Source organism: Neopelma chrysocephalum, unplaced genomic scaffold (genome assembly GCF_003984885.1).
Source record: "Neopelma chrysocephalum unplaced genomic scaffold, ASM398488v2 Primary Assembly neopelma1_188, whole genome shotgun sequence".
NCBI lineage: Eukaryota > Metazoa > Chordata > Aves > Passeriformes > Pipridae > Neopelma > Neopelma chrysocephalum.
The window spans coordinates 1,705,690-1,723,813 of NW_020897850.1; the positions used below are offsets into that span (position 1 = coordinate 1,705,690).

The 18,124-nt window shown below is 44.5% G+C and overlaps 1 protein-coding gene across 1 annotated transcript in view; it reads left to right on the forward strand.

Moving 5' to 3' along the window:
- PRR5 (proline rich 5) overlaps positions 1-18,124 on the forward strand; it is a 73,636-nt gene that overhangs the window by 11,276 nt on the left and 44,236 nt on the right. Inside the window, exon 2 of the mRNA XM_027702503.1 lies at positions 6,155-6,293. The gene's annotated coding sequence lies outside the window, so the exon portion shown is untranslated. The remainder of the gene's footprint in view (positions 1-6,154; positions 6,294-18,124) is intronic.

Consider the following 18,124-nt stretch of genomic DNA (forward strand, 5'->3'; position numbering starts at 1 on the left):
AGGCTGTGGAGCTGTATTCTCATGTTTCTGGGTTTCCTCAGGAAGCTTTTGACTAAGCAGCTGCTGCCTCGTGCAGAGTCACGATCTGAGCCTGAGAGTGTAGTAGAAACGTCAGAGGAAATGTAAGAAGTTGCTGCCTGCAGCTATTTGCTACCTTTCTTCCAAATCTGCAGGGCTGGTGGAGCAGAAAGCATCTCAGGATTGCATCTGGCAGCTTCACCGGATCCTCACCCCCCTTGGCACCGCTGGATTTGCACAGGGACTGTAAAGCACAGCCCCTGGCCACCCTTGCTTTGGCAGGGCAGGAGGGGTAGCAGTGTCATCATTTCTTAAATCTCTCTTTGCAGGCTGGGAAACCATTTGTAATGAGCTTAGGATGAGCTGCCTACTTATCGTTCTTATTAATTTTTTCCCCGTTTCCCTCTCGTTATTAAATGCGAGTGACAATTACTTCTGCTTTCAGGATTCCTGACTGTGGAGTGCTGTCTGTGTAAGGATTGGACTCTCTTTTATCCTTTTTTTTTTTTCTTTCCCTGCAGTCCTAGCAGCCATGGGAATGGAGGATTACAACATTTCCCATTCCTTTTTCCCAGCCCGTGCCACCCAACCACAGGGTTTTTTTCGCAGCCCGGGCCTTGTGAGCATCTCTTGTAAAACTCCACTGCAGGTTCTGCATATGTCTCTAGTCTGGTGCCAGTGCTGGCTCTGTGATCCCTACAGTGGCCACGAGTGACCCCAGCTCTGCTCTAAAAATAGACCTGTGAGAGGTGTGTGCCTGAAGGGTGCTGAGCCAGCAGCTTGGTGGTTTGAGCAGAGATGCCCAGGGTAACTCTGGTGAGCCTTAGAGCACGTTCAGCAGAGGCTGCAGGTGTGTGAAAAGAGGCAGATAAAGTTGTCAGGGGGGGTCGTGGGTCGGGACTTTGTCATTCCTTTTTTTTTTGCCACGTGGGCTTTAAATTCTTGCTGCCTTGGAAGTCACTTTTTGGCTCTTCTCTGCTGTGAGGTGCCTCTCCCTCCCTCTCCTGGTGCTCCATCCAAAGCTGGCCGTGCCAGGAGCAATGGGGTCGGATGAGGAGGGTGAGATTTGTGTCTCTAAGCTGGCTGTGACTCTCAGTTGCCCAGGATCCACCAGTCCCTTAATCTCTCCTTTGTTCCTAATTAGGAAGCTGCTGTCTGGGGCAGATGTTTTTCAGGTTGTTTTGTGTGGTCTGGCAGCTCTGCTGGGAGAGGGGCTGGGGCAGGGTGGCTGTGGGCAGGACCTCCCCGAGGCGCAGGAATTGCTTATAAATAGGGGGGACACGTTGAAATGTTCCTTTTTTTTTTGTTTTCCCACCTCCCACAGTTCTTGGGAATGAGGAAGGAGGCCACTAAGAAATGTTGGCATTTCGGTGGAAAGCAAAGGCAGCTGAAGTGGAATGCTTGCTCTCTTTTATTTTTTTGGGGGTGGTGGGGAGAGAAATACTGCTGCAGAGATACTGCAAAGCTGCTGTGCAGAGAATCCTGCCTGGATTGGTTCAGTTTTCAAATTCAGGGGTAAAGCAGTTGACAGTTCTTGTGCCTGAGATTGCCTGAAGTGACTGAGCCAGCAGAGGAGACCCAGCAGGGGCTCAAGTGAAATTCTTCCAAAATGCTCTCATTTACACTCACTGGATCCTTTTCCAGCAAAACCCTTCAAATGCTGCTTCAAAAATTCATGAGTTTGAGTGCTTTAATGGAAGCAAAGGAGAGGCTTTTCTGTCTCATCCTTAAAAAGTCTGTGGAAAGTTCAAAGGGAACTTTTAGTGTTTAGTTTTGCTGCTCTCACCCATCCAAGAACTCTTCTCCCTGAGTTAACCTGAAGCTTTAATGTTGTGTTGAAACCACTGTGGGATGTTGACTTTCATGTGAGCCCTGTAAACGGGCAGCCTGTTAAACAGGGCACCAGTGTGAATTTAGTTTAAAATTATATATGCTATAGAATTTTCTAGTCCTTTTCCTGCTGAAATTGTTGAATATTTTACTGTGATTTTCATTAAGGCAGAGCCATCCCTGGAATTGTTCAAGAGAGACTGGCTTTACATTTTCATTTTTGCTTTTGGTACGTTCTGGCTTTTTCTTTGTCGCCACAGAGTTAAAGTCGACACTTTTTAATGCAGAGCTTTCTGCAACTTTTTCATCTGGCTTCTTTCAAGAGTAGCACCAAGGGTTTTCAGGAGAAATTGTTGCCTTTAGGTTTTGATCTTCATTAGTTTATGTCCTCGGAGATATAAAAGCAGATTAAGTGCCACTATTGCAGCGGAAAAGAAACTCAGCAATACGTGCAGCAGAAATGGGCTGTCAGCAAAAAAAAAAAATCAGCAATGAGAAGTCAGCCTTAAAAACAATCTAATTATTTGTCTGAGGTACAATGTTGCCCCAGGGAAAGTCAACAGGAGCTTTTCTGTGGCCAGAACTCATCAGAATCCATCCTGTAGTTATAATTTGAAGCTATAGTGTGAGCTTTAATTCCATTAGAGGAAATTTTTTTTTTTTAAAGGAGAAAGATCAAGGAAGGAAGGAAAGTTCAGAAGACAAAGTGCCATCTTTTTATATCTGGCAAAAAAAAAAAGGAAGAAAAAGTCCTTCAGAGGCTGAAAGATTTTGGGAAACAGGGGTAGCACAGGCTGAACCCTGTGGTTCTGCTTGTTGGGGCCAGTTGTAGACTGACCAGTTAAATGGCCAAGAGCACAAAAGGCCTCTTGCTTCATAGTCTGAAATAAAGCTCAGCAAGCCCAGAGGAAAATCTGCATGTATGTAAGTGGAGGAATGAAGCCAAGAGCACAGATGGTACGTTTTACATTCATGTCTTTGCACTTCATTCTTCACGGGCGCTTTTTTTTTTCCCCGCACTTCTGGTCGATTGAGCTGAGCTGGTAAAACCCTGAAAGAGGTGAGCAAGCCTTTGCAATTCCCAGCCATGGCCGTGCTGCCCTGTCATTGCAGCCCCAGAGGAAAATCTTCCAGTAGGAAAAGGTCCTTTTAATGGTGCTGCCGTGGGTTTGAACAGCCAGCCCTGGATCACGTCGGCCCGCCGGGCTGATTGTGCTTTAATTGCAATCACCAGTGCTTTGAGTCTTGGCTTGGACCTTTGTAGGCTGCAGTCACTGAAATTATAGAGCTTATTTGCTGGCCACTCAGGGCTGGATTGAAAGACATGCCCAGTAATACCCGAAATTAGAGTCCGTGTGACCGATTTCTGGGGCTGGAGCTGCCTGAGCAGGAGGTGATAAGTGGGGCAGCTCTGTCAGCTCCACTGAAATACTGATTTACAGCAGCTCTGATCCTCAGTCCTGAGGAGGAGCTGACATTCCCTTCACTGAGCAAGCTCACGCTGTGTGAGAAATCAAATTTCACCCACAGTCACAAATAAATGAATTTTAAAATGCAGCCACTTAGAAAGGGAGGGCAGTTGTATTCTTTGTAATGCACTTGTGAGGAATGATCCTGTTTTACCCTTTGTTTTTGAATACTCTCTAACATTTGGACAACTCTCTACAAGGAGTAGCATTTTGATTTTGAACAAATTCCCAACAGCTGTTTTTTTTTTTTCAAGTGGCATCAGCAGCCAAGAATCATCTGCTGCATCTTTTCCTCCTCTGCCTCATGTGTAGAACATCCCTGGAAATGACACTGCCCTGTGGCTCAGAGCAGCTTGAGATAAATCTGGACTTTGTGGCAGCTTTAGGGTCCAAAACCCTCTGGAGTCAGGTTCTTTTCCATGCTGGACAGGAGGTCCCTAAAGCTACAACCTGATGTTTTTGCCTGCAAAAGTATTTTGGGTCCTTCACAGTGGTTCTCCTCGGAGATTCATGTTGCTGCTTTCCCCCGTGTTCAGGTGGAGGGGTGGGTAAGCAGTGTGTGCCTGAGGAAACTGGAAAGCAGTTCTGGAATTCTGCCTCTGGGAGATGCCTGGTTTAAGGCATGGTATCAGTACTTGGTAACAAATGAATTCTTCGTTTGCTTTATCTGCCAAAGTAACGCACTGATTGCTCAGCAGGAGTGAGGAATATGCTTAATTACAGTGTACAGCAGCATCATGGGTTAGTTTTTTCAGGCATTTTCTTCCCCCTCCCCAAACCTATAAATAGTTTAAGATATACAGGATATTAGATGAAAGCAAGATAAATGTAATTCACAAGTTTTAAAAAAATTATAATTTATCCTTCGTGCTTGCATTGGTGGAATAGCTGAGCTTTGATCATCAAAGTTAGGTTGGTTTAAGTAAAAAAGGCAGTGGAATTTTATTCTGAAATGACCCCCTTAAATCCTGAAGAATAGCACTGTGATGTAGTTTTATTATCCTGACTAATCAAATTATCACAAGTTATAGGCAAAATGGAGGTGGTTTTTTTTTGTCTGCTGGCATAGAAATGTCAAAGCATGGTCTCCAAGCAAAACAGTATTTCCATATCCATAGGTATCCAATCTTCTGGGAGCTGATTAACTCTTATTGCACTTTCTGTCCATAATATCTGTCTAAAATCAGTGGGATTTCTCATATACTCTCGAGCAGAAAATGATGAATCTTGTTCGGTTTGCCTTTTAAGCAGGGAGGGGAAAAAAAAGCCAAAACTGATTATAAGAATCACAGAATTGTTGGGGTTGGAAGGGACCTCTGGAGATCATCAGGAACTCGTCCAGGTGGGTTTGGAAAGGCTCCAGGGAGGGAAACCTGTTATTTTAGGTGTGTGCTTTGATAGCATCCACTTCCAGCTGAGATCAGTCGATCTTTTGGAAGCCCTCAGTGTCCTGACCACTCTGGGAGTTGCCAGGCACTCCCAGGATAAACCCAGCTCTGTCAAGAAAGCTCTACCCTGATACAGCTTGTTTGCTTAAAGCAGTTTTCCATGTGCTGGTGCCAAATCCAGCTGTTCCACAGAGGTTTTTGTTGGCCTGGTGTGTCCACACCCAGCGTTACCGTGCTCACATCTTGTGGTTTCGTTTACATCCCTCACTTCCAATCCCTTCATGTGTCATCTCCCAGGTGCCACCGAGAGGCTGCTTTCCCTGCCTTGCCCCCAGGTGCCCAAAGCAGCAGTTTGTGGCTCTGCATCCCGCAGGCTGGGGGTGATGTCCCCGTTTCTGCTCACGTCTGAGCTCCTGAACACACTGCAGGCAAAAAAAACCACAGCTCTGCCTCAAACCAACACCCTAAAATAAGTGGTAACAGAGTGAAGCTCAGACAAAAGGTGGGAGTATAAGGGGATTATTCAATTCCCTCAAGCACAGCAAAGATTAACCTTAAAATACATATTTTTGCACTCAGGCAGTGACATCCTTGGGAATTGGGTCTCAAACGCCGCGAAACAAAAGCAAGAGTGGTTTGTGCCCAGGGTGAGCTGAGCCAAGCAGGACAGCTCTACATTTCTAGTTAAATTTAGCAGTGTGTTACTAATGACTGTGCAAAGTGCAAGGCATGAAGAGCTGTACTCAGAATGTGGATGCATGTGAATACCACTGTGAATATGTATGTACATATGTATGTGTGTGTGTATATATATATATGTATGAGTTTTTTTCCTAATAGTGTTTGATATTTATTGATTTTTTTAAAAAGTATTTAAATTATGAGGATGTTTGTATTCAAGTCACATAATTCTAAATTCTTTGCTGTACCAAGTTACCCACTCTGGTATTTTTGTTGTGTTAATAGTCATCTTAGAGGCACTTCAAGACCAGGGCAGACAGTGACATTGCAGCCATAATTTGAAGCCCTAAAGAAAGAATTTCCAGTATTTCCAGATGATGCATTTAAGACTTTTGTGGGCCTTCCAGGACAGCTGCTCTCCAAAGCTGATCGCAGCAGATCGTGCAGCATATTTCCAACCCCTTCATGTCACCTCCTAGTGCTGGAACACAGAACCACTTGCACTGTGTGTGTGCTCTTGGAAACTCTCTCACCCTCTTCAGTGATAAGTGCAGCTCTCAGCGTTGGTGCCAGTTAATTGCTCCCCCTGAAGAAAATAAAACAAAGGGGAAAAGTGCAAGAAGAAATATTTGTGTCAGTGATGAGGTGGAACAGCACTGATTATTTTACTTCTTTGTGTGCCATTAGGGGGTTATTAGTGCACTCTTGAACCATATTCTAGAATAGCAATATTTGCAATGCTGCTTTTCTCTTCATCTCTTGTTGCAGAGCTGCCTTTGTTTGCAAGGGGCTGAATTTTTTCAACCAGTTTGTGTCGCCTGTCAAGAATTTTCATGTGACTCTTGGAAACCTGCTGCAAAGTCATCCCTATTTGCTATTCAACCCCGTTTTCTTCTCCCTTTAGCAGGTAAGCTCATGTTTCTGCAACATTATTTGCAACTGGAAAACGTTTCCAATTTCAGACACCTGCAGAGTTTTGTTGGACTCAGTAGGGTTAATGCCTCTCCTCCAAAATTTCCCCCAAACCCACTGTGTTTTCTGCCATAGGGAAATATGTGAATCACAGTGCAGCACTCTGGGGTTTTTAGCATCAGTGCCTGTCAGCCTGCATCCCTCTAGCTCTGGTACAGCTTAGAAAGATGGTATGCCTGGACTTTCAGCTGGGAGTCTATTTACAGCTGAATCAGGATTGTGAGCAAGCCATACAGAAAATTGCTCAAATTTCTGCTGTCTGAGAGGAGCCTCTAAATAACTTTCATGTACTTGGGGGGGGGAAAAAAGCCCTGAAGGGAGGGGAGGGCCAGGATGGGTGATGGGAGAGCTCGGGTGTCACCCAGCACGGCGACCTCGAGCTGGAGGGAGGGTTCAGATGCTGTTCACCAGGATCCCAGTCAGTGCTGCAGGAACAGATTAGGGCTGACTGTGCACTGGAGCATGGGAGGGATTCTCCAGTGACCTGGGGATGATTGATGGGCACGTGGGTGTGGCAAGAAGGGGCACTGAAAAGCCGAGCAGGAGAAATGTCTTCCCCAGCTGCAGCTGCTTGTGCAGAGGGGCTTGGAACGGCCCTCCAGAGTTCCTTAATATTCCTTGCTGGAATTGGATTCACATTTGAGATTGAGGGTTTTTGGGAAGGAGAAACTTTATTTAAAGATTCCTTGAAATGGCTTTCAGTAAATGCAAGTCATCAAAGGAGAGTGTGCATGGGGGTGTGCGAGTGCACTTATGTGAAAGGAAAGTAAATGTGCTTAATCTGTCTTTGATGTTGTTCTGTTTTGCTTTTAACATCATCGTTGCATGTAGTTATTTTTTTTTAAAGCAACTTAGAAATCTCAGAAAACAGTTGCCAATTTCCTCCTCCAAAAGAATTTTCTTTCTGAACGTATTGAGTGGCTTATTTTCTCTTAAACACTTACTTTATTATTAAGCTGCAGGATCTAATCTCTGCTGTGGCTTCAGCTTTTTTCCTGTGTTTTTTAAGGGAAGAGGTCTTTTCTAAAGGGTTGGCTCTTGCAAACTTCTGTTTTGATTTGCTTGGTGGTAATGGATGCTTTTTGCCCAATCTATATCCAATGGTAAATGATGGGAATTCCTGTTCTGTGCTACTTTATCGCAGTGGTAGCTGGATTTTCCTGCAGCATTACTTGGCCTCATCCCAGGCTTCAAGAGTGAATGGCTTGCTATAATTTGCAGTTTGTCAGGGCCTTGCATGGCACTCACAGAGTCACAGTTTGGGGGTGGAAGGGACCTTAAAGATCATCTTGTTCCAACCCCCTGCCATGGGCAGGGACACCTTCCACTAGCCCAGGTTTCTCAGAGGTCCATCCAGCCTGGCCTTGAACATTTCCAGGGATGTGAGCAAGGCTGGGACCTACAGCAGAATTGAGCTTCTTGTTCTGTGACCTGGGCACAGATGTTTCAAAGTGGGAGAAAAACAAGAGAACTCGTTTTGACTTTTTTCCCAGAGGATTTCCAGGGTGTTGTTCAGCTGCTGCTGCTCTGCATTCCTTGGCAGGTGAGTTAAGGGTATCATCATAGGAGAGAGGGGGCATTGCACAGGGGGAACTTGATAGTCTCAGGTCATCAAGAATATGAGTATGGGCATTGCTGTTCTCCTTATTCCTCTGGAAGAATAACCCAGGCAGGAAATCACTGCTCTCCCGACCCACATTACTTCAAGTATACCCCGAAAATTTCTGCTCCTGAAGTTAACAACCCTCTCTAAAACAAATACCCGCATCTGCTGTTAACTAAGTCACCAGTCTACCAACTAATCTGTTCCCAAACATGAGTTCTGTCAGCAGCAACTCCAAGTACAGCTCCTGGGAGGGTCCAGCCCCTGCCAGCAGAGCTAAAAGCTGCTTTAATGCTTCACTGAAATATTTTGGAGAGCTCGCTGTGAACAATCCATCTTTGTTTTGTTCGTTGTTAAACTTTTCATTCTTGGTTTTCTAAATAACTGCCCCGCAGAGTAAACAGAGGACACACATGTAAACCTTCTGTTTTTAGCAGGGCGTTTGCAAACCATCCCACTGTAAACTGTTTATAGATTATTGTGTAATCTGTAACTGTATGGTGATGGACAGTCAGACTTCCCACCATGCAAGGAGTCATAATCAAACATCATCCCTTGAGCAGCTTACCCACCACCCTGACAGAGTGTTTGCTGCCTGGAAATACCAATTCCTTCTGAAAAAAACCCTGCCTGCCTGCTGCAAACCCAGCGTTTTATAATCGCTTGGGGTTTTTTCATTGCTAAAGCCATAACTTGCTGGCAATGTAGTAAACTTTAAGTGATGCTTACAGCTTGATTGTATTAAAATTTTATATTCCAACACTGTGCATAAACCCACAAGTACTATTTGCTCTTTATTGTGGTGTGGTATAATTTAAAGGTCTTAGGAGTCTGGCCCTACTGTAACAGAGACCATAGAAAACAGGTATTGAAGGTGTCAGGCCCCCATTAATTTACATCTGCAGGCCATGGACTCTGTAAACAGATGTACAGAGGTTTTACTTTCTGGGTGTGCCCTGTATTGTTCCATGGAAATGTCACAGGTCTCAAATGAAGCACATACAGAATCCTTGGAGTGGCAGGAGCTTAATCAGAAGCAGCAAAGTAATAGGTTTGCTGTCCTCACCAGGGGACAGAAGTCAGTAGGAGAGTGTTGAGATAATAAAAAGAGGTTAGCAATGTTTACTGGGTCACAGGGGATAAGCACTCATGCTTTTCATAATTAGTATTTTGAGAAGTTCCTGGCAAAGTTGTAACCCTTCGTTTGCCCCCTTTTTTTCTTCTCCTCCAAATACAAAGAGGAGAACCTGGCAGTATTTTTATTTATTGTTTAATTCTTCTTGTTCACTGCTGGGGGGTGTTAACTCTCAGCTCACCTCTCCCCTAACATTTCAGCTGACTCCCCAGCCAGGCTGTCCCATGCAGGCTGCAAACTTTGTCCTTTTCTCTCAATCCCTCCATGCCTTTGGTCAGCAGCAGATCCTTCTAGAAATACTGATTTAATACTTCCCAACTTGAAATACCAGCTCAGCTTGTAAACCAAAGATAGCTCTCAAAGATTTCTTCATTGAGGGTCAGAGCTCGAGGAAATGAAACATTCATTAGTTGGATGCCAGATTATTTACACTTGTGTAATGATCAATCAGGCAATAAGAGGCTGGGGATGACATTCTTCTTAGCTAACTTTAGATATTTACAGCTTGGGATACCATACCCATATCTGAGCTGCTCACATTATGTTCTCTTTATAGTCAGTGGAGAGAACAGGCACATCCACAGCATGACTTTCCTCCACCAGGTTGAAATATCCTTTATGAGATGTGATGAGGTGCACCCTGGACGTGCTCGGTTTTCTCCAGCAGTGAGAAATGGGTTTTCTTGCACACCTCTACTTTTGAGACCCACTTCTGATGTCCATCACCTCATTTCCCAGTAGTTAGTGCTAAATGAGCTTAAAAAAATAGGGGAACAAACTGCAGTGGCAGAACTTTGTCACAGGAGTGTCTTAATTGCACCTTTGAGTTCTGACCTCCCAGGTCACTGCACTGCTGTCACTGCAGTGATTGACTCTCTTCACAGCTCTTGCAGAGAATTTAATCAAAAGGAAGGAATTATTTCAGATATTATTTCCACTTTTATTCCAGTTACTTACTTGTCATCTCACTAAAACACAGGCAGTAGTAGAGTGTAGATAAAAGCGTAAATATTTTATCTGTACATCTACTTATCCAACATTATATAAAATAACTCAGTATAACAGCTGAAGACTGACATTTATTACATTTAACTTCGCTAAGTGAAGGTGAAAATAGGAGCTTTCATTCCTCTTTCTTCCCCAACTCCACACAGATGCAACCCAAATAACTGTTGTAGAGCTGAGCAGAGGAGAACAGGTCACCTCAGCGAGGCCAGAATAATCTCCCAGAAGTTAAATAATGAGGATTACCAGAATAAGGCCTTAAAAGATCATGTGCCTGGCACAAAAAAAAAAAAAATCATAATGTGCGCTTGAAAATTGGTTTGTTTTTTTTTTTAATGTCTTTAGAACTTGTTCTTCATTTGAACTGAAATGGGAAATTCAGTTTATGCACTGATTGACCTTTTTTTAAAATAAGCAACTTGTAGTCTTAAAGTTCTGTCTGCAAACGTGCCAAGAATCTGATATTTTTCCAGTATCTTTTCTCCCTAAAATATACAAAAATCCATGTTTCAGCATTGATAACCAGGTGGCATTTTTTAATAAAGGTCTAAGAAAAGTGTGAAATGCAGGTGGGTCCTCATCATATTTTCATTAAACCTCTTAACTAGGACTTAACAAAGTATCTAATAATTTTGGATGCCTTGGGTTTTGACTACAAGGGTTTAGTCTCTCATAGGGAGGGACAGTTTTACACTATTAAGGATTCAGCCTTTAAAAATTAAGGCTCCTGTACTTTGTTAGTCTGTTGTTTTGGTTTGTTTTTTTTTAACACTACTGGGTACCAGCAGTAGAGTTGGGAAGCCTTTAAAAAGAATGCCTCAAATCACAGTGAACCAAGAAGATTTTTTTTGTTGAAAGCATCAGATTGAAAACAATGCAACTACAAACCAACACTGAAACTTCTCATTCTGTTCCAGCAGAATAAGTTCAGATGCATTTACGTCTCTTCTGACACGCTGAAATTCTTGCACTAAACAAACCAAGGAAACCCAAATGGACTCAATGAACCAGAAACCTGGATTCAAAAGCTATTTATCTTTATGCCAGTCTGAGTCAAAAGTTCAGTTCTGGATACCGTCCTTCCTCAGAGAGCTCAGATCTGGAGCCCAAACTTTCTGTTGGAACCAATCTCCATAACAGATGACTAATAAAAAAACCAACATAATGACTTGCACATATGTGCACACACATATCTCCTTTTTAAACATGTGGAGTATTAGCTGAGGGCCAGGATCATTTCAGATTTATCTTATGAAAAAGTGATTCAAGCCCCTTCCCTGTCCTCCTCCCTCCTCCCAGTCTGGTCAAATGTTTGTGCTGGCTCCTATTGCTGCACAGACAAATATTGCAGAAAGGAACTGCCTTATTTATTTTTTTTTTTTGGTTTTAGCAAGAAGATAAAAGGTTTGGTTTACTTTTTTCCCTGTGTTCATCAATCAAATTAAACAGATGGCTTAAAAATTGATGCAAACAAATGGCATCCAAAGTCCCCTTGTGCATTTTGTAATTGCACCCAGCTGTGATTACAGTCCCACAGAAGATATTTTTGCATTTTCTTTTCTTTCCCTGCACTTCACTGGTGATTCACTCCCTAGAAGGGATTCACCCCTTTTAGGAGAAAGAGAATTCACTGGTTTCATGACCTTTTATTTCTGCAGTAGAAATGGGTGAACTCACTTGGAATAAATACGAACCAAGCCAAAACATTACACAGGATAAAATTAATTCCAAGTCTGACCTTTCTGAGACTGAGGAGGGGGGAAAAAAAGAGATCCTTTTTTATTTTTTTCCTTTTCTGTCTTTTGACTGATGCCCCTCCAATTTGCAAGTGCTAAAATATCACAGCAGGGACTGAAGCTTCAAGGATGCAGCAAAGCTGGAAGACTCTCAGTGCCAGTGTTCAGGTACGTGCCAGGAGCAGGGTGGGGGAGCCCTGTGGAGAACAGAGCAAAAGTGTGAGGTGAGGAGGTTCTAATTGTTTGCCAGGGTCACAGAGTGCCCTGTGGGAAGCATCTCCCACCAAGGAGGGGTGCTGGCCTCAGGTTTGTCCCCTCTAAACCCCCCCAAGCTCCCTGAGGGTGCCAGGGATGCCTCCTGCCTGTCATGTTTGCCCTGCAGCCACTGCCCCTTTCGTACCATCTGGAAAGCCCAAAGGCAGGCACCTTTTATAAAAAAAAACCCACACATGTGACAGAGCAGAGGTCGATTTATAAATGCTTGTGGGAGTTAAGCTGTTTAACCCTGGGAGGGGCTCAGTTAAAAAGTTAAAATCTTGTTAAAAGCAACGTGCCAGGGAGCCACGTGCTGGCAGATGTTAAGGTTCAGGTTTTACTGTGGGGTTTTCTGTGTTGTACGTGGCTGTTTTCCAGGGTTCCCTCCCCCTGCATCTGAGGGATGGGGACACAGCCCCAGGCCACCCGGGAGGCCACCTCGGGCATCATCACAGCCAAACCCGGCACGGGGCTCAGATGGGCCTGAAATAAAATGTAAAAAAATGCAGGCTGACACAAGGGGATTTGGCAGATTTTTTTAAGAGTCAGGGTGAGCAAAGGCTGCAGTTTCTCCCAGGGCCGAGCTTTGTCCGTCCTCCTGTGATCCTCCAGTCACTGGGAAAACGTTGAGTTGTGGAGTTTGGTGTGAACATATTTACAAAGACTGAAGTATCTCAACAGGACTTGAGGGACAGATTTGAGTGTGGAGCTCACCACTTCTCCACTCATGAGAGGTTTTCAGTTTATTTTTTCTGATGACATTCCCAAAACGGAATATGGAAGGAAGGAAGCAGTTCACACAAGTGCTGGATGCGAGCCTGGCACTGACTACCTGGCCTATGGCTTTCTGTGTGAAGGAGCTGTGCATCCTAGAAACATGGCTTTTGGTACCAGGATCTCAGCAGGGCACTCTGGGAGCCTTGCTCAGAATTTCAAGTCCTTCAGCCTTTCTGTTTTGGAGTGTGGGAGCTCAGCCTGGCCCTGGAGCAGCCAACCTGAAAGACCCTGGGTGACTCAGAGCTCCTGATGCCAGGAAGCCTCAAACCTTTGTGGTCCCAGCAGTTTTCTGAGGGGGGCCAAAAAAAAAAAAACACCAACCAGTTTTAAGTTTTCTGCAGATTTAGAGAGCTTGAACTGTTTTGCAATGGAAAATCACTGAGTTTGGAGAACAGATCATTTGAAATGATTAAATGAAGCCTGGTGGACACAAGAACTGGAGCAGCAGGACTCGTCAGGAAGGGGAGACAGGGACGATACCATAAAGCTGGTGAAGGTACACAGACCTTCTGAATGATGCTCTGTTCTTGCCCTGCATCCCTCAGTGGCTTGAGGAGGCTGCTGTTAATGCTGCTTTTAGGGAGTACCTTGACTAGTTATCTAGTTGTTGCTGCCTTGTGGGGAAAAGAGTGTTTTCCAGACGGAAATGTAGTGGAATTTGTCTTACCTCCTTGATAATGAGGCATTCCTTCATGGTGATAACTCAGATGGTGATGTTTGATTGAAGACTGAGACAGGCTTAAGAGCTGGAGTGAGAGTGGAAGGAGTTTTTCCAAGCCTTGGTGCGGAGTTTAAAAAATTCCATTACTCTGCCTTTTGAGAGAAGTTATTTTGCAGAGCACCCTGAGAAAACACTCAGGATGTGATACATGCTGAAGAGGTCGTAGTACTGGACCTGCTGACCCGGTGAAATGGAGATTTATGGGTACAAGTGTAAAATAATGTGTGCAATGAAACCTTTTTTTACTCTTGCTGTTCCCACTGCCCCATGTCTCAGTCTGCAGGGGCTGTCTCAGCATGTTTGGATGAAAGGTGGCAAAAGGTCCCCATTTTTATGTTCCTAATGAAAGGCTCCACTGTGCTGAATGCTGCAGAGCCAAAGTGCACAGCTAGTTGTTGCAATTTTGGATTATCTTTTAAGTCTTTCTGGTGAATTTTGCATTCCTTGTGATGCAGAGGGAGAAAGATAAATTTCCTGTGAGAATCCATTTGTATCCATTTTGTGATTCTTGTAGGACTGCAGGATCTGCTCCAGAGAGCTGCAGTACCCTTTGAGTAACAGCAGTGTAGTGCCACCAAAGATCCTCCAAGTGTGCAGAGCTGTCTCTTCCCTTGCTCAGGTCTGAAGTGACCTCCCTGACTTAGGCACAGGAGGTGGCAGCAGTCTCAAGGCATGGTTTATGTTTCCAGCCCTGCTCAGATTCTGAGAGAAAACATCACACAAGTGATATCCCATCTCTGAGAGTAAAGCCAGGATTATCACTCAGAACTACCAGCTGGCCACCAGTGCAGCTGATTAGAAACTCAGCTAGTCACTGAAGTGGGTTCTTTGTCTTGGTGACCTTCCAAGGCAATCAGAGCCTTCTTGGAAGACCTTGAATCAGAAAATGTTTGGGTAGGGGAAAAGCAGCCGTGTGCAGCACACACTTGTGATCTCTCAGGGTTCACGGATTTGGAAGGCACTGTACCATATATAACTGTGGAAGACAGCACTGAGATACTGTAGCGGCTGCATCAAGGTCATGGTGTTCCAGGATCCAATTAAAATTATGCAAGATAGGCAATTTAGGAAAGAATTCACATAGAGCTCAGGAAGGGAAGAAAGTCATGTGCGTTATGAGCTCAGTTACTTTGCAAGATTAATTTTCCACCATCTCATGATCTTGTAATAAGAGCACAAAGTGTTTTAAACGTTTGATTTACTTATTGATCAGAACTCTTGAGGCTTTACTTCCTAAATCAAAATTAAAGGTTTGACTTCCATTTAGCAGCAAAGTTGTGAGCTTGCCTTGGAATATACAGTGGTTACAATGGGTTGTGGGTTCACTGAGTGGGCAGCAGTGAAACCTGGGACAGGCACATCTGGTGCTCAGAAATGCACCTCCTTCCTCCCCTGGAGGAGGGGTGTGAATGGAAGGTGGTAATGCCACAGGTCCTGTGATCCAGAGCATTGATCCTCACCTCCTCCAGCATAACCATTATGTTTATTCTGATCCCTGCACTAGCTTTAATCCCATAAAGAGGTAGGAAGGAATGATACTGCAAGCCAGGGAAGTTGCTGTATGATGGAAAGCTTGATGTTTTGACATGGTGGTGTAACAGGCCTGTTCCTATCCTTATTCTCTCCTAATGCCTTTCTCCTGAAGGGGAAGGAAAAAAGATTTAGCTGTCTAGTGTATTTTAAGAACTGCTTGTATTGCTGTGCTCTGTAAACCAAAACTGCTGCTGACAAAGGGGTGGGATTTCATGGATGCTTTGAGCAGGCACTGTTCCATTCATGACTTATGCTAGATTAGCTGGGGAATGGGGGCTTAGTCTGAGCTCAGGTCCCTGTTTTGCTGCCTGAAGCACAAACACCAAGGGAAAAGGGTAAAGAAGAACTCACAATTCAAACATGAAGCCTTGATTCACCTAGAGCCAGCTGAGGAGTGGTTTGCAAACACTCTGTTAGTACCAACATTTTGATCTCCCTTCCCTTTTTCCTTTATATTTAAAAGCTGCCAGAGCATCCTTTTCTACTGTAGCCAAAAGGTTCTTCTTAGAAAGTGTCACCTTCAGCAAAGAGATGCTGTCTTGGGCATTTCTTTTCCACAACATAAAAGGCAAACCCCACGTGTGTCCCACATGCAGGTGAAGGGGCAGAGAGCCCAACTGTGTCCAGAGGGTTGGGGGCAGCTGTGGTCATGTTGGCAGGGTTGCTCACAGGATGCAGAAGCACAGGAGTACACAGGAGGTGCTCCAAAGATTGGGAAGATGTGTAAGTAAACCCAAACCCCCTCTTATAAATCAAAGCAGTGCTTGGCTATGGAGAGGGCAAAAAACAGGCAAAAGCAAGGCTGTCCTGTGAGCAGCCTCAATAAACAACAGCCAGAAGCTGTCCTTGAGAGTGCCTTTATCTCCAGAGGTTGCAGAGAGTCAGTGGGATGGAGGAGGAAGGGTGTCAACAGAGCCAGCTTGGTTTTGTACTTTCTTTACTCTCTTTATTCTTTGTTTTCTGACGATAAAGGAGCTTTATGTGGATATTGCAGCAAAGGAATTGATGAGTCATAAGGTTTACAACTGCATTTCCCCCTTGCTCTCTTTATTTTTTTCCTGATGGTCCCATCTCCTTCCTTTCTGCCTTTCCCCTCCTCTGCTGGCGCAGCAGGACGTGCTGTGCCTTTAAGAAGTGTTTTGTCAGAGGACTAATTCCTGAGCTTTGGCACGTGTCGAGGCATGCCCTCACTTTGGTGGTGTGTTTTATGAAAAACTGAAGTGCATTTGTCTAGGGAGGGTTTAAACTCCTTTCTGCCATGGATATGCTTTACCTTTCTGTTCTTTGCTCGCAGAGCAGACACCACTCAGCATCACCATGGGGAGTTCTGCTCTCTTCTCCAGAAGAGATGGGGACACCAAGTGAAGTAGGGGGCTTTTTTTTGCTTTTTTTTTCCAATTAAAATTTTTATTTATCGAGTTGTTCTTCTGCATGGCAAGTTCTTTTACGTGGCAAGCCAAGATGGCAAATTCTCTTGCTGTTTTTATCCTCCCCCTGGCACCGATATCGCTGCAGTGCTCACCTGCCATTGCAGTAGCAGAGTGGTGTGGCCTAAGACACCTTTGACCTATCACAGTCACACCATTGGCAGCTTTATTGTAAATTTCATATATTGTGAATTTCTTAATGTTCTTTTTCTCCCCCATCATGGTCAAAAAGAAACTTGTAAGAAGACAATGCAATTATACTGTGAAAATTAGCATAGCATTGCATAAATAAAATGTAGGGGGGGTTCTCTTCTTTTTCTTTTCTTTTTATTTGTTCGTATTTTTAGCAAACCTCATTCTTTTTAAACCACATGTATACGTGGGGAGGTGTGCCTGGATATTTTTTTTTCATTTGCTAGGGACAGCAACATGGTCTTAAAACCACAGCTCCCAGGGAGGATATTGCAGATGTTACAGGCGGACCAGGAGGTGACTACGGAGTTACCCTTGTTTTAAAAGCCATGTTGGCTGCAAGGCTTTGTGTGCTAATGTTGTCTTCTAATAACAGCACAAATCCTCTTGGACTTCCAGCCTATGTATTGTTTTATTCCTCGAGGTAGAAAGTCCAGGTGAGCAGAAATTCCTGGCACTGTGGCAGCTCTGGGACTTGCCGTGCAGCCCCCACGGGACGTGGGCCCCACAGATGGAAGAAGGGGGTGTCTGGTAGAGACAGGCCTGGTTTTATGAGGAGAGATGTTGGAGGGGAAGGGAGGGAGCAGGAGTTAGGATGTGCCTTCCACACTGAGGTGGTTGGGTGGCTCTGATTAAGTCACTTGACCTTTGAGCCGAGGGAAAGGGAATGGCTTGCTGGGTTTAAGGGAATTCATGTAACAGTGCTTTCCAGTCTCAGCTCTGTGACTGAGCTGGGTGCAGTTGTTCTATTTAAGAAGCTTGTGTTGAGCCTACGGGAAGGCTCACAGTCCTCCCCTCCCTCCTGGCAGCATCCACTGGGTGTAGTGTGCTGGAACAGGAGGCAGAGGCCCTGGGACATCATGGGGTGGCCTGGGCAAGTCACTGCCCCTTTGTCTTCTTCACTCTTAAAGCTGAAGTGCAGATCACATCTTTTCCCTTCCTTCCCAAGGTGGGCCATGGACACACAGCACAAGGCAAACGTGAAGTATTACCCAGCAATTATGGGTGTTGGAAGTGATTTATTTTATCATAAATGAACGTTTGATCAGGTGAAATCACAGGAAGGAGAAGGAAGTGTAGAGGAAGCCTCAAGCAGGAATTTTTCAGGCAGCTGGAATGCTGGCTCTCCCATGCATGCACAGGCTCTGAATCCAGTCCTGGTTACTGAGATGGATGGGTGGCATAAAAATAGACTGACTTCTATAGGTGTAATATTTCACCATACAGAAGGAAAGAGATCTTTTTTTTTTTCCCCTTCTTCTCTTGGGATTCGGCATTTTATGAGGAAGCAAAGAACTGCTTTTTGCAGCGTTGTCTGGCTTATCCAAGGCTGACACAGCAGCTCCTTGCATGTAGTCAATTGAGGATTTTAGGGAAAAAAA